The sequence below is a fragment of the Tenrec ecaudatus genome, chromosome 2 (genome assembly GCF_050624435.1).
Source record: "Tenrec ecaudatus isolate mTenEca1 chromosome 2, mTenEca1.hap1, whole genome shotgun sequence".
NCBI classification, from domain to species: Eukaryota; Metazoa; Chordata; class Mammalia; order Afrosoricida; family Tenrecidae; genus Tenrec; species Tenrec ecaudatus.
Genome location: NC_134531.1, coordinates 204,585,698 through 204,603,403, shown reverse-complemented (window position 1 = coordinate 204,603,403; position 17,706 = coordinate 204,585,698).

The window sequence follows — 17,706 nt, the reverse complement described above, 5'->3', positions numbered from 1 at the left end:
AGGAGAAAGCAATGGGACTGACAGTTCCTGGGGGACATGGGAGAGGGGGATGGTGGGGAAAGGAGGTGGGTGTTGACTAATTCAGGGACAAAGGAACAACAGGTGATGTAAAATTGATGGTGAGGAGGGTATGGGAGGCCTGATGAGGCTTGATTAAAGGCAATGTAGTCAAGAGGAATTACTGAAACCCAAATGAAGGCTGAACATGATAGTGGGACAAGAGGAAAGTAAAGGAAATAGAGGAAAAAGTTATATGTAAATATATTTATATATGAAAATGGGGAAATAGATTTATGTACACATATTTATAGGTTTAGTATTACTGTAGCAGATGGACATTGGGCCTCCACTCAAGTACTCCCTCAATGCAAGAGCATTTTGTTCTATTAACCTGGCCTTCCATGATGCTCACCTTCCTGATGTAATCACTGAAGACAAAGCAGGTGCATCAGCAAATGTAATGAAGAAAGCTTATGGAGCCCAACTATCAAAAGATACAGCATCTGGGGTCTTTTTATATTTAATTTTCTTAAATACTTTTATTGGGAGCGCTTACATCTCTTATCACAATCCATACATTCATCCAGTGTGTCAAGTACATTTGCACATATGCTGCTGTCATCAATTTTAAAGCATTCTCTTCCCACTTGAGCCCCTCAATTCTTCCCCCTCTCCCCACCATCCCTCATGAATCCTTGATAAGTTATAGATTACTATTTTCAGACATTACATCATCCTCCATTTCCCCTTACCCACTTTTCGATTGTTTGTCCCTCCGAGAGGGACTTGTAGGTTGATCTTTGTGATTAATTCCTCTTTCTCCACCCACCCTCCCCTAATCCTCCTGACATTTCCACTCTCATTGTTGACCCTGGGGGCTTTATCTATCCTGGATTCCCTGTGTTGCAAGCTCTTGTCTGTAGCAGTGTGTATGTTTTGGGCTAATCTGATTTGTAAGGTAGAATTGAAGTCATGATAGTGGGAGGAAGGAAGCGCCAAAGACCAACAAGGGTTGGTCTGTGGCAGTTATATAATTTCCTGTCAACTTGTGTGGAGATTAGACTGTCAATCAGGTCGTAGTCAATGATGCTTTTGCTTTCTACTTTCGCCCTTGGTACCAGCTTCTTATTTTCCCCCCACACTCCCTCCCTCATGAACACTTGGTAATTTATAAATTATTATTTGTTCATGTCTTATCCTGAACAATGTGTCCCTTCACCCACTTTTCTGTGTCCATCCCCATAGGACAGGATTATATATAGATCATTGTGATTAATTCCCCTTCTCTCCCCCCACCTCCCCCTTACCCTCCTGCTATGGCTACTCTCAATATTGATCCTAAGGGGGTTATCCATCCTGGATTCCCTGTGTTTCCAGCTTTCATCTGCATCTGTGTACATGTACTGGTCTAGCCAGATTTGTAAGGTAGAATTGGGGTCATGATAATAGGGGGGAGGAAGCATTAAAGAACTAGAGAAAAGTTGTTTGTTTCATTGGTGCTATACTACACCCTGACTGGCTCGCCTCTTCCTTGTGACCCTTCTGTAAGGGGATTGTCTACACATGGGCTTTGGATCTCCACTCTACATTCCCCCTCATTCACAATGATGTGATTTTTTGTTCTGGGTTTTTGATGCCTGATATCTGATCCTATTGATACCTCATGATCGCACAGGCTGGTGTGCTTCTTCCATGTGGGCTTTGTTGCTTCTCAGCTACATGGCCTTTGTTTATCTTCAAGTCTTTAAGAACCCAGATGCTGACAATACCGGAGACACAATATGACCCCACCATGTTGGGCAAAACACTGAGGGCATGCAACAGAGCAGCAAAGTGATGAAATCCCTGGGGAATAACAAAAAAGACTTTGGAGACAGAGTGTGGCACCCCATCAGATTCCAGTGGAAACACTCATGAAGGTCAACAAACAAACTGTGAACTATTTATAGGCCTTTCCACTTTTGTCAGTGGTTTTCTTTTGCTATTGTTATTTTGTGTTTGTATTTTGCTGTTATTGTTGGTTTTGACTTCCTTTGTTGTTTTATTTGGCTTTGCCTCGTTTTTTTTAAACTTATTAATGTATCTGCATGTCTATCTATATAAGATAGACAGGATAAGTAATTTGGAGATGAAAAGAACAGGACCAATGGTTCTGGGGGACATATGGGAGAAGGGGAGGGGGAGAATGAAAAGGGAGTGGGGACCAACCCAGGGACAAGGGAACAACAAATGACCTAAAATTAATGGAAGGAAGATCGTAGGATGATGAGTGGGGCTCAATCAAGGGCAATGTAGCAGCGAGGAATTACAAAATCTGAATGAAGGCCAAACATGATGGTGGGACAAGAGGGCAGGAAAAAGAAAATAGAAGAAAGAACCAGGAGGCAAAGGAGATTTATCAAGGCCTAAATACAGGCATGCACATATGTAAATATATAGATAATGAGAGGGGGATAGAACTATGTAGTCATAATTAAATGTTAAAAATTAAAGTTGTAGATGGACATTGGGCCTTAACTCAAGTACTCCCTTAACACAGGAACACTTTGATTGAACAATCCAGCATTCTGTAATACTCTCCTACGTGACACAGCGCGATCACTGAAGACAAAATGGATGCATAGCAAATGTGGTGAAGAAAGCTGATGGTGCCTGGCTATTGAAAGATATAGCATCTCCACTCTGCACTTCCCCCTTCATTTAATATGATATATATACATATATACACATACATATATACATATACACATATATACACATACATACACACACTTATATCTTTTTTTTCTGCATGATGCCTTATACCTGGTCCCTTGGGCACCTCGTGATCGCACTGGCCGGTGTGCTTCTTCCATGTGGGCTTATTTGCTTCTGAGCTAGATGGCCGCTTGTTCACCTTCAAACCTTTAAGACCCCAGACACTATCTCTTTTGATAGCCGGGCACCATCAGCTTTCTTCACCACATTTGCTTATGCACCCATTTGTCTTCAGCGATCCTATCATGGAGGTGTGCAGTCAATGATATGATTTTTTGTTCTTTGATGCCTGGTAACTGATCCCTTTGGGACCACTCGATCACACAGGCTGGTGTGTTCTTCCATGTGGACTTTGTTGTTTCTGAGCTAGATGGCCACTTGTTTATCTTCAAGCCTTTAAGACCCCAGTCACTATCTCTTTTGATAGCCGGGCACCATCAGCTTTCTTCACCACATTTACTTGTTCACCCACTTTGGCTCCAGCCGTTGTGTCGGGAGAGTGAGCATCATAGAGTTCCAATTTAATAAAAGAAGGTATTCATGCATTGAGGGAGTGTTTGAGTAGAGGCCCAAGGTCCTTCCACCACCTTAATACTTGACCTATAAATATAGACAGGCCCAAGTGTCGGCCAATGGATATCCCCTCATAGAGGGGTTTAGGGGAGGAGATGGGTTAATTAGGGTGTGAGGTAGTATCGATGAAGAACACAGCTTTCCCCCAGATCCTGGATGCTTCCTCCCCCCAACTACCATGATCCGAATTCTACCTTGCAGGGCTGGATAGGACAGAGGCTGTACACTGGTACATATGAGGGTTGGAGGTACAGGGAATCCAGGGTGGATGATACTTTCAGGACCAAGGGTGTGAGGGACGATGCTGGGAGAGTGGAGGGTGAGTGGGTTGGAAAGGGGGAACTGATTACAAGGATCCACATGTGACCTCTTCCCTGGGAGAGGGACAGCAGAGAAGGGGGGAAGGGAGACTCCAGATAGGGCAAGATATGACAAAATAACGATGTATAAATTACCAAGGGCATATGAAGGAGGGGGGAATGGGGAGGGAGGGGGGGAAAAAGAGGACCTGATGCAAGGGGCTTAAGTGGAGAGCAAATGCCTTGAGAATGATTGGGGCAGGGAATGTATGGATGTGCTTTATACAATTGATGTATGTATATGTATGGATTGTGTTAAGAGTTGTTTGAGTCCCTAATAAAATGTAAAAGAAGAAAAGAGAAAAAAATGATTAGGGCAAAGACTGTACAGATGTGCTTTATACAATTGATGTATGTATATGTATGAACTGTGAAAAGAATTGTATGAGCCCCAATAAATTGTTAAAAAAAATTAAAAAAATAAAAATAAACACAAGCCAAAGAAACACTGCAAAAAAAAAGAAGTGGGGGAAAGTGGGAAGATGCCATTATAAAAAAAAAAAAAAGAAAGATATAGCATCTCAGGTCTTAAGGGCCTGAAGATAGTCAAGTGACCATCTAGCTGAGAAGCAACAAAGCCCACTTGGAAGAAGCATGCCAGCCTGTGTGTGATCATGAGGTGTTGATGGGATCAGATACCAGGCATCTAAGACCCAGAACAAAATCATCACCATGGTGAATGGTGGGGGGAGAGAGAGGCCATGGAGTGGAGACCCAATTTCTCTCTGTAGACAATTGGACATCCCCCTACAGAGGAGTCACAGGGAAGAAATGAGCCAGTCAGGGTGCAGGATAGCACCGATGAAACAAACAACTTTCCTCTAGTTCTTTACTGCTTCCCGCTCCTATTATCATGACCCCAATTCTACCTTACAAATCTGGCTAGACCAGTACATGTACACAGATGCAGATGAAAGCTAGAAACACAGGGAATCCAGGATGGATAACCCCCTTAGGATCAATATTGAGAGTAGCCATAGCAGGAGGGTAAGGGGGAGGTGGGGGGAGAGAAGGGGAATTAATCACAATGATCTATATATAATCCCGTCCTATGGGGATGGACACAGAAAAGTGGGTGAAGGGACACATTGTTCAGGATAAGACATGAACAAATAATAATTTATAAATTACCAAGTGTTCATGAGGGAGGGAGTGTGGGGAGAAAATGAGAAGCTGGTACCAAGGGCGAAAGTAGAAAGCAAAAGCATCATTGGCTACGACCTGATTGACAGTCTAATCTCCACCTCGCTCAAGTTGACAGGAAATTATATAACTGCCACAGACCAACCCTTGTCAATTTGACACTTGTATACAATTCCTTAGTCATATATAATTTAAAAACCAAACAATAATAAAATCATATCTGTACCTAACAGGATAATACTAAAACATATACAATTCAATATGTGCATGCCTCATTTAGACATAATGTTCTATAAATGAGCAAAACAACAGTTTTCTATGCCTAACAACTGCAGTCAAGTGAACACCTGCACCATAATCCTATGAGCATACTCCCTTACCCATGAAGGTTTCTAAGTCACCAGTTCCTGGGTTTATCTTCCCCATTTAGTATCCAATTTTTATGCTGCCCACCCACTTATATCAACCAAGTGCTGTGAGGAAACAAGCATGTTCTTAGATGTGACGAATCTTCATTCCAGTTGGAATCATGTGAGTCTCCATCCATAAGCAAGGTCAAATCGGGATAGGCCATCCATAAAGTCAGCAGTAATATGCACCAATTCACAAGCTCAAAAATCTTTTCGTCATCTGCTCAGGTTCTGGTCAGCTGTGTGTGGGCCACGTTGCTTAGCCTCACCCATTGGTTGTCTTCCCTTTTTTCTTCTTTTTAAAATTAATACATCATTTTTACTGGGGGCTCTTACAGCTCTAATAATAATCCATACATCAATTGTATCAAACAATTTCAATTGTATCAAACACACTTGTACATGTGTTGCCATGATCATTTTCAAAACAATTTCTTTTAAAATAAATAATTTTACTTGGGGCTCTTAAAGCTGTTATTACAATACATCCATCCATGTGTCAAGCACTTGTGTACATATGTTGCCATCATCATTTAAAAAATATTTTCTTTCTACTTGAACCATTGGTATCAGCTACTCATTTTTTCCCTCCCTCCCTCATGAACCCTTGATAAATTGTTATTATTATTATTATTATCATATCTTACATTGTCCACTGCCTCCCTTCACCCACTTTTCTGTTGTTCCTTTCCTTCCGTGTGTGTGTGTGTGTGTGTGTGTGTGATATGTCGATCTTGTGATCGGTTCCGACTTTCTCCTCTTGGTATCACAACTCTCATTATTGGTCCAGAGGGATTTATCTATCTGCCCTGGATTCCCTGTGTTGTGAGCTATTATCTGTACCAGTGCACATGCTCTGGTATAGACAGACACGATCGAGGGTAGGAGGAAGCATTAAAGAACTAGAGGAAAGTTGTATGTTTCATTGATGCTACACTGCATCCTGACTGGCTCGCCTCTTCCTTGTGACCCTTCTCTAAGGGATGTCCAATTGTCTACAGATGGGCTTTAGGTCTTCACACTGCATTCTCCCTAATTCACATCCATATGATTTTTTGCTCTGGGTTTTTGATGCTTGATACCTGATCCCATCGACACCTCATGACACACAGGCTGGTGTGCTTCTTCCATGTGCACTTTGTTGCTTCCCTGCTAGATGGCCACTTGTCTATCTTCAAGCCTTTAAGACCCGAGATACTATATCTTTTGATAGCCAGGCACTGTCAGTTTTCTTCACCACATTTACTTATGCACCCACTTCATCTTCAGCAATCGTGTCAGGGAGGTGAGTATCACAGGATGCCGGGTTATTAGAACAAATTATTCTTGCATGAGGGAGTACTTGAGTAGAGGCCCAAAGTCTGCCTGCTGCCTCAATATTTAACATATAATTATATGCACATAGATCTATTTACCTATTGTTGATTATAAATGTGTTTATATGTACGTGCTATATTTAGACCTCTATAAATGCCTTTTGCCTACTGGTTCTTTCCTCTATTTCCTTTTACTTTCATCTTTTCCCACTATCATGTTTGGCCTTCATTTGGGTTTCAGTAATTCCTCTTGGCTACATAGCTCTCAATCAAGCCCCACCGGCATCCTACGCCCTCCTTGCCATTGATTTTAAATCGCTTGTTGTTCCCTTGTCCCTGGGTTTGTTGACATCCTTCCCTTTTGTCCACCTCCCCTTCTCCCATGTCCCTCTGGAACCATTGATCCTATTTTTGTGTTCTCCTCTGGATTATTTTTCCCACCTATCTTATTTGGATAGACATGCAAGGACAATAATAAGTACAAAAACAAGACAAAGCAAAACAAAACTACAAAGGAAAACAAAACAAAACAACAAGGGCTGCTCTGTTACACTCCCTTGGCGTTTCTTCCCGGTGTATGGGGGTCAGACCAGGCATAAGTCAGTAAGGGGACACAGTGTCTTGTAGCGGGTTTGGCCTTGTGGTCCTTGCTATACATTGGCTCTTCCTAGTGGAAATGTCATTCTTGGAATTTGGTGGGCCAGGATTCAGTTCTCTCTCTTTCCCTCTTTCCTGCTTAGTTTGCTCCCATATCAACTGGGTAGACTTGCCACTCTCCCTGGGTTGTATCATGAGTTCTCAGACTTGTCCCAATTCCCTCATTAATAGCCCTAATACTTGGAGGTATTACCTCAAGGTCTGTGATCCACCTCGAGTTTATTCTTGTTCATGGAGTTAGGTAAGAGTCTTGCTTCATTTTTCTGCAGATAGCTATCCATTTTTTCCAGCATCACTTGTTGAAGATGGCACCTGCTTCCTATTTGATATTTTTTTACCCTTATCAAGGATTAGTTGTCAGTATGCTGATGATTTTATTTCTGGGTTTTCAGTTCTTTTTCATTGGTCTGAATATCTGTCATTATACCATTGCACGCTGTTTTGACTACTGTGACTATATAATAGGTGCTAAAGTCAGGTAAAGCAAGCCCTCCAACTTTGTATCACTTCTTGAGGAGTTCTCTGTTAATTCTGGGCTTCTTACCTCTCCATAAGACGTTGGTATTCAGTTTTTCCAATTCTTTGAAGAAAGATTATGGTATTTATATCTGGATAACATTAAACTTACATATTGCCTTGGGTAGAACTGACATCTTTACTATATGGAGTCTTCTGATCCACAAGCATAGGATAATCTTCAATTTCTCGAGGTTGCTCTTGCTTTCTTGTACTAGTGTTCTATAATTTTCCTCATACAAATCTTTTTTTGTTTGTTTCAATTTGTGCTTGGCGATTGTGAAGGGCACTGTCTTTTTGCCCCCCTCTTCATGATCTTGTCTGATGTATATAGCAATCTGGTAGACTTCTGTTTGTTTATCTTGTATCTTGTCACTCTATCATATTCTCCATTACTTCCAGCACTCCTCTTGTGGAGCTTTTGGAGTTTTCCATATATAAAATCATATCATCTTTGAATAATTGTAGTTTCACCTCTTCTTTTCCCACATGGATACCTTTGACGTCTTTCCTTTGCCTTATGTTGCTAGCTAGGACTTCCGGTACGAGTTAATAAGAGTGGGGACAAGGGGCATCCTTGTCTGGTCCCCCTTTTCAGTGGGATTGTTTTAATCTTTTCTCCACTGCCTACCACATTGGCTGTTTGTTTTTCATATGTAGCTTGTATTATATTGAGGAATTTTCCTTCCATTCTTATCTTCTTGAGTGTCTTAAACAGGAATGGGTGTTGAATGTTGCTGAAAGCTTTTTCTGTGTTTATCAATATTATCATGTAGTTCTTATAATTTCTCATGTCAATATGGTGAATAATACTAATGGTCTTTCATATGTTGAACCATCCCTGCATCCCTGGAATGAATCCCACTTGGCCATGGTGAATTATTCATTTTATGTACTTTTGTATTCTATTGGCTAGTATTTTGTTAAGGATTTTTGCATTGATGTTCATTAAAGATAATCATCTGTAGTTCTTGATTCTTGTGGGATTCTTGACCTTTTTAGGTATCAGTGTTATACTACCTTTATCTAAAGCGTTTTGGAGTTTGTCATCTTTGTCTATGCTCTGGAACAGTTTGTGTAGGATTGGTGTCAGTTCTTTCTTGAGTGTTTGGTACAATTTTCCTGTGAAACTGTCTAGCCGAAGGATTTTTTTTGTTGGTAACCTCTTGACAATCTTGTCTATTTCTTCTATTGCCATTGATCTGTTGAGAGTTTTGATGTCCATCTGGGATAGTCTAGGGAGGGATTGTTTTTCCAAGAATTTGTCCATGTCTTCCAAGTTGTTGAATTCAGTGGCATACAGGCCTTTGTAGTACTGTGTAATTAGTCTTTTAGTTTCATTAGGATCCGTAGTAATGTCCCTTCTTTCATCCCTGATCCTGCCTATTGAAATCTGTTCCTTCTTTTCTTTGGTTAGGTTTTCCAATGGTCTGTTGAATATGTTTATCCTTTCAAAGAAAAAAACTTTCAGCTGCAGCATTTATTTTTTTTCATGTTTTTTTCTTGTTTTCCTTCTCATGAATCTCAACCTTGAATTTTATTATTTCTTTTCTTTTGCTATTAGTAGGATTGTCCTGTTGACTCTGCTGTAATTGCTAGAGGTTTGGTGCCAGCAAATCAATCATAAGTTTCTCTTCCCTTTTCATCTTTTCATGTGTGCATTTATTGCTATCAAACTTCCTCTAATAACTGCTTTTGCTGTGTCCCAAAGGTTTTGGCATCTCGTATTGTCACTCTTGTTGGTTTCTAAAAACTTCCTAATTTCCTCTGTGATCTGGGCCAGTTCCCATTCCTTTTGCAATCGAGAGTTATTCATCCTCCAATTGTTTGACCTTATTTTCTTTATCATCCTTTTGTTGATTCCCAGCTTTATGGCATAATGCCTAAGAAGGAAGTCTGAGTGAACTTTATGTGCTTGAATTTACATAGGCTCGATTTGTGTCCCAGCAAGTGGTCTGCCTTCAAGTACATGCCATGTGGGCTTGAGAATGATTTTTTTATTTGAATTTTGGTGGAGACCTCTGAAAATATGTATCAGATCAATTCTCTCATACTGTGTCGGCAAGTACTTTTTGTGGAGCTGGGTTTCTTTTATCATATTCTTGAGTTATTCCTTGTCCAGGAAGTCTCTTACTCCTCTATCTACCTTGATAGATAATTTGGCTTGCTATTTTTTTTTTTGCCATTGACTTCTTTTTGTCTATTCTGGTAGTCCAATTAGCCTATTTTTTAATGGTAGTCCAATTATCCTTTTTTTTTTTAACTCTTCATAATACCAAACTTTGCTCTCAGGTTTTCATCAACATCTCTGATTATCTTGTCTGACTCTCTTTCATGCTTGTTGAAATCTGCCCGGTCATTCTCTAGGTCACTGGCATAACTATCTGCTTCAAGTCTGTTGGTGAAGTCTGTGAATTTGTTACTTTCTTTTGTTATCTCATCCCTTAATGTTTATGTTTCCCTATAATTTTTCTCTTTCTTTTTTCTATATTGCTTCCCTCATTTCTTGCATGACTTTTTAGCAGCATTCTGAAGATTTCTTTCTGCAGCAGATCACTCTCCTCCTGTTCTATGAGCATTGTTAGATTCAGGGCATCCACTGACATTGGATTTTGTTTCTCATGGGTTCTTGTTGAGGTTGGTAAGTCAGCTTGCTGTTATGTGTCATTTTGGAGGACCTCAGCGCCATTTTCTCATGAATCAAATATCTCTGTGCTCGCTCTTTGGGAGGTTGGAAGAATGCTCCCTGTAGCCAACTGCACTGGGGTGGAGGGCATGGTAGACCTTTGTCTAAGTTGGTTTCCCTCTCACCCTAGCCTATTGGGATTCTGCTGTTTGGAAGGCAGGTTAGATGACCCTCTCAGTCTTCAGAGTCCACGGTAAGCCTGTGACATGTTTGAGCACCACTGAGTCTTTTAGAAGCTGTGAAAGCTATTTGTAGGAACCCTTTAGCAGCTGTGAAAGCCATTTGTAGCTGTGCATGTTGTGGTCTGAATGTAAGTGCTTGGCCGGGTGTGGGGGCATAAAACTCAGGGAGTGGAGTGGTCTGTTCATGGCTTGAGGCACTGTGGGCAGGCAGGTGGTTTTGAGCACAGGAGGCAGGAGAGTGCTTGGAGGAGCAGGGAAAAGGCAGGAAGGAGATGGTTGGATCTGCCAGAGGGTGGTGGGAGTGACCCAGGTCATTTGTGGTCTCAAACCCTGGTCTCAAGAGCCTCCTCTGAGTGCACACAAGCTTGGGGCATGGTGATGGGGGCATGGGTGGACAAGCAGCAGTGATAGCCATCCTGGGATCTGCAACAGCACAGGCAGTCCTGGGGACTCCATAGCAGGTATAAGAGATGGGGTGGAAGTTAGTGCCATGTTCAGGGAAGTGCTCTGGGCTGTTGAGGTATTAACAAACAGCCTCGGATCCCCTACTGGGCTCCCATATCTTCCCACTCATTGATCTCCATGGAGCTTTCAGCACAAACTATCTAGCTGGTCACCATCTTCCTGGAAATCTCTCTTTTTTTTTCATTCTGTCAATCTCTGTCTTTTTACTGGTGCATTTAACCCATTAATGTTTTGTGAGATTATTGGATGTATATATTTTCATTTGGCCTTATATTTGAGCATATTGTGTGTGGTTATGTGTGTTGTGTTCAGTTTCTTTGTTCTTCCTGTATTACTTTGTTGGCTTGGATATTTCTCTCTGTGTGTTGTTTTTTATGAAGAATAGTCTTCTATGTTGGTTTCAGGTTTGTTGGTTGTTTATTTTTACCCCCAAAGTACTTCATTGAGTATTTTTACAAGTATTTTCCCTGCAGATGATCTTCTTTTGTGAATTCTTTTAATTTACCTTTATCTTAGAATTTTTTATTAAAAATAAAAATAGAAAAACAATACTAAAGTAAGAAGTGAAAGAGCTGTTCATGTATGTTTGTTTGATTGCTAAGATTTCAGAAGATCTTTGTCTCTGATGTGTATGCTAACTTATGGATTAATTATGTGTTGAGGGAATAGAAAATAAAGTACATTTAAAGTGATAAGTAAAATAATAATAATAATATTCTTTTGTCTTTATGGAGACCAACAGATAGGGAAGTCCTCATTAATGATGAATTATATGAATAGTGCACAGCTTTTTTTAAAGAGAGGGTGGTGATGGGATTGGGCTCAAGTTGAGGTATGTTCACCCACTCCCAGAAGAAGCCAACACAGAGAATGGCACTGAAAATACAGGCCGGGGTGAGAGTTGAGTCTGTTCAGACAAACTAAGAGGGAGAAAGAAAAAGAGAGAGAGAGAGAGAGAGAGAGAAACATTCTTATGGCCCACCTAAGCCCGGGTATGACACCTCTACTCTGAGCAGTCAATGTACAGAGAGGTCACGCTCAAGACATGAGGTTACCTTACTGACCCATAGTGCTATGGGAGCAGCACTGTGTGGTAATTATGCTGGTCTGTCCCATGTACAACAGGGTGAAATGGGAAGGGAGTACAACAGGACACCAAGGGGAGATTGCTGGAGGATTCCTGAAAATAGTCCTGGAAGAATCCTGAAACTAGACTTTTGACTTGAGGGACAGGGCTTGCCACCTCATCGTACTTGATAGGAAAACACACATAAGGGTCAGTAGAGAGATCTGGTACTCCCTATTGTTTTATTTTTTTCCTCATTTTTTTTGCTTTTGTTTGTTTGTTTTTGTTTCACCCTATACCTATTTGTATAAGACAGGCAGGACGAACAAACTGAAGGAGAAAACAACAGGACTGGTGGTTTTGGGGGGATATGGGAAAGGAGAGGTGGGGAGGGAAGTGGGGAGCCAACAAACTCAGAGGTAAGGGAACAACAAAAGATCTAAAATTGATGGTGAAGAGGGCGTATAATTCCTGGAGGTGGGATGGGGTAGTCAAGTGCAGTGTGTCTGAGAGGAACTATAGAGAGCCTAATGTAGGGTGAGATGATAGTGGGATAGGAGGAAGGTGAAAGGAAATAGAGAAGAAAATAGGAGTCAAAAGCTATTAATAGAGGTATAGCTCTAGGCATGTATATGTGCAAATATATTAATTCATACTGAAATGGATAGAGGCCAATGAACATGTATTATATAGTAAGTATTAAGATGGCAGACAGACTTTGGGCCTCTAGGCCTCCCTTAACACAAGAACACTTTGTCCTGATAATCTGGCACTCGTTGATACTCACCTTCCTAACATGATTGCTGAAGACAAAATAGGTACATAAACAATTGTGATGAAGAGAGAGGATGGTGCCTGACTATCAAAAGATATGGTGTCTGGGGTCTTAAAGGCTTGAGGTTAAGCAAACAGTCATCTAGCAGGGAAGCAAATAAGTCCACAGTGAAGAAACACACCAGCCTGTGTGATCGTGAGGTGTCAACGGGATCAGGCATCAGGTATTAAAAGATCTAAAACAAACAACTATATTGATGTGAACGAGGGGGGTTAGAATGGAGACCCAGAGCCCATCTTTAGACACTTACCTATCCCCCTCCGAAGGGTTATAAGGAAGGGATGATACAACCAAGGTGTAGTATAGTACCCACCAATTACATATCATTCCTCTAGTTCCTGAATGCTCCCTCCCCCTGACTTTTGTAACCCAGTTCTACCTTACAGATCTGGCTAGAGTAGAGAACACAAATTTATACAGATAAGAGCTCGAGGCACATGAAATTCAGGACATATACCCACCTCAGAAATGTAGGTGGGTAGTGATATCATGAGGGTAGGGGGATGGTTGGGGAAGGAAAGGGAAAGGAGGAGAAAGGGGAAACCCATTATAAGGTTGGAAAAACAGCACCCCCACCCCCCTGAAGTGGATGAATAACAAAAATGTGGGTGTAGAGAGACAATGGACAGTGTAAAATATGAAATAATAATAACAATATATAATTGATCAAGGATTTACAAGGGTGTGAGGATGGGCCAGAAAGGGGAGAAAAGAGGAGCTTATACCAAAGGTTCAAGTAGAAAATGTTTTGGAAATAATGATGGCATCATTTGTAGAAATATGCTTAATGCAAGTGATGTATGGAAGAGTATAAGAGCTGTAAGAGCCCTCAATAAAAAAGATTTTTTTAAAAAACAGAGTGGGGATGTGTTGGAATGATAGAATACACAGCAACAAGAATACCAACAGAAAAATAGCTGGGGTCTAGATCTTGTCCTGGGGGTAATCAGGACTGTGTGGAGCAGAGGTCCTCTGTAGGGTTGGGGAAAGTATCTGGTTCTATGTTAGTTTAATACCATGTGGTCTTTTATCATGGTAGAATAGGTTGAGATTAAGGCAAGGGGAATGATTTTGGGGTCTGGTAGGGCCAAGATTCCTTTATTCTTATGATTTAGGCTAATTATCTTAAAGGAAAAGCCTTTGTTGGATCAGGTTGGAGGTTATGGGGTTTGCTCTTTTTGAGTGATGGAGGTGACCATGTGGGGGTGCAGGAGTGATGTCTATAACTGCCACATCCCTAGGTGGTCTAGGAGGGAGGGATGAAGCAATAGCTTACTCAGAGGGCAGGTTGCTCATCTGAAGTCTTGAGATACTGACCAAAACTGGTGCCCTGGGACAGCTGATGAATTGCTCAGTCTATTCAGTAGCTCTGGGACCTAAGGGTTATGATCTTTGTCTCAAGCACAAAATCCCTGCCTGTGTTTGTGAAACCATTGGGCAGTTTCTATTTGTATTGTTATGCTCAGACCCTGCTAATTTGCCAGGTATGTGTTGTGTGCTAACAAAGGAAGAAACAAAAAGGCCCTTGAATGCCTGTGCTTTTGGGGTGCGTAGAACTATAAGTCAGGAATGGAAATTAGTCTTGACAGCAGCTCCCCTGGCTTGAGCGGGGAGTTATCTCATTCACGATTTACTCTTGAGCCATGCTGACCTGAGACATGGTCAACTGTGTTATTCCAGCTATTGGGAAGATAGGGCTCTGAGGGACCAGACCAGAATGGGCTGAGAGCCAAGCTTATTTATGTTTAATGTCCCAAGCTAGTCATGTAGAGCTATGTCCCCGTACTTTGGTTGGTCAGCACTCTAGCTTGCTTGGGACTGGGAAAAATCAGTCGGGGGAGTAAGAGAGCTGTGGCCCACCAGCTTGTGCAGAGGGCCAATGATAAAGGAGAGTCTATCAGCAGGCGCTGCTGCTCATTAAAAATAGCTTTGTGTCTATGCTGAGTATCTTGTGGTCTGGTTGTGTAGGATATCCTTCTCCATGGTCCGTCTGCACTAGTCTCTATGGAGGCCCTCCTGGGTGTGCTCCTTGGTAGTCATCTTGCTCTTGAACCCATTGCCTTTTCTAATGAATCTATGGACTATAGATCTAGCAGCCACGTTTCATTCTGAAGAACTTTTGAAGATGAAAGCCATGCACGAAGAAGGTGTAGCATTTAGAGGTTCCAGGAGGATGATCATCGAGGTGTTGTGAGCTGTTGCCCTTCACGTTATTTAACGTGAGAATATTAATATTTTATTTTAATTTTTTTCTTATGAGAAATCATCATAATTCCTTGTGAGAAATCATAGCGTTACTAAGACTGAAATTATGGGCCACCAGAAAGTGAATATGATCTCATAATGGCCTCAACACCTACATATAAACTTACTTTTGAGCAATCTGCTGTCAATTTGAGGATTAAGAGTGAAGGGGTGGGGATTAGCCTGTCAATCAGAATGCAGCTTGATGACCTCATTTGGAGGTGCTAAGGAGATAAATAGCTCATGGGAGGAGGGACACAGACTCACTCCTTGCAAGACATTTTTGATGAGAAGCCCCATGAAGCTACCCTGATGCAGCTAGAGCCCTGAGAGCTGGAGAAGCCATGTGGAGACCCTCCCAATGCTGAGATGCTTACACTGCCACTGGATCCACAAGACTGGCCTGTGATTTTCCTGCATTTGACATCACTGCATGCATTTTGTGAGTCTGAAGAGGACTTTAGAGATGAGTATAAGACATGTGGGTTAATATCAGACTTACCGACTTGATCTGGACTGGGCTGGGATGTTTTTCTGATATTCAATTCCTATACATAATTTTAACTATAAGTAACTTTTTCCCACCATGGAAAATACAAATTCAAAGCTTATTGTATCTGCTGCAATGAACATAATAAGGAGAAACAGAATCTGTATCTGTTAAAGACCAATTCCAGTCATTCTGGTGTCTAATAAAAAGGGTAACTCTCTTTTGAAGGTAAAAAAAAAAATCTGAAATAATATTGTTCTGACCTCTACTATATTGACCTTTAACTTCTCAGAGTTCAAAAAAGACGTAAGCTCCAGATATATCTTTTAAAGGCACAGCAATCTCAGCCCCTCATGTTGTCCAGATTGGAAAGGAGAATCTGGAAGCCAGGCAGGAAACATTTCCACTCTATATAGGGTACCACCCCCAAACTGAATTTTTTTTGCCCAAGCTATGTATTTAAATTATTTTACATAACAGTTTTAGTGCCTTCAAAGTACTCTCCATTATATACATTTGTCAATTCTGTGATTCCATTATTGGAAACATTTTTCAAACTCATTTGTTTGAATGGCTGACATCATCTTCCATGTTTTTTTCTTCACCTCTTCTACACCATCAAATTGCTGCCCATTTCATGTCCCTCTTTATTCATGGAAACAAAAAGAATTCACAGAAATGGAGGTCAGATGAGTAAGGTGCGTGGGGCAAGAGAGACATTATGTTTTTTGCCCAAAACTGGCACACTGAGATGACTGCATGAGCCGGTGCCTTGTGGTGGCAAAACCAGTCCCCCACCTGCCACAAATCAGTATTTTTGTGGAACAAGGTTACGCAATCTTTTCAGAACCTCTAAATAGGAAGCTTGATTAGCAGCTTGACCTGGTGGAATGAACTCCAAATGCACTATCCCCCTCACATCACAAACAAAACAAAACAAAAACAAAGGAGCATTGTCTTGATCTTTCATTTCAGGTGATGAGCTTTTATTTGGCAAGGTGATGATGGTGACTTCCACTGGCTTGATTGAGGTTTGCTTTTGATTCTGTAAGAACAGCACTGTATCGCCTCATCTGGAATAACCTTGGGAAAACTGTCTGAGTCGATTCAGAGCTGTTTTTTTCAAAGCAAAGCATATTTCCAGTTGATGTTCTTTTTCCCGATCAGTCAGAACCTTGGGCATAAGTTTCACAGAGATCCTTCTCATTCCTAAATCTTCTATTAAAATTCACTGATCTGAGTTCCAAGTAGTAGAGATAACTTCCCCATCTCTTGACTGGTCCGTCTTTATCTTTGAGTACAAGTGCAGGGATTTTGTCCATATTTCCATCTGTTTGGAAAGTTGACAGTTGTTGTAAATAAGGTTTGTCATCAATTAACATTTCACCTTTTCTGAAACAAGACCACTTGTACACTTGAGAGTTTCCCATAGTGCTGTCCTTGTAAGCTGTATTCAACATCACAACAGCTTTTGTGGCATTTTCCCAAGCAGGAAACAGAATTTCACAGCTACATGCTGTTCTCTTAAATTGACCATCACAAAAAGGAGGTTTGAGCAAAACTGCTTTTACAAAAAAATTCTCTGTGACCAGGGAGACCCTTCCCAGGCAATGCTACTGGGTGCTCTAACTCAGAGTGAGTTGCTCAATGCTTGCCTAGTGGGGGAAAATTCATTTTATGAAAGTTCTGCCCAGTGGAGCCTTCTCTGTTTTTTTTCCGGGGGGGGAGGGAGGGTTGGGAGAGGCTACCAACTCATATTAAAAATCAAGTATAGGTAAGCTAAAGACATATTCCTTTGAATGCAATGAATCCACCAGAGAAGTGATTTTAAGAAATTTGAACTAAAGTTTCATAGTTTATTGTACCCACCAGTAGAAAACAAAAATCAAAGTACATGTTATATCAATGAGTTTTAGGAAGTGTAGCAGCTAAGGGCCTTTTAAAGTTTGGTATCTGTTCTTTCATAGGTTTTACTTCTTCTGATTTGGGAATGGTACCACTCTTAGG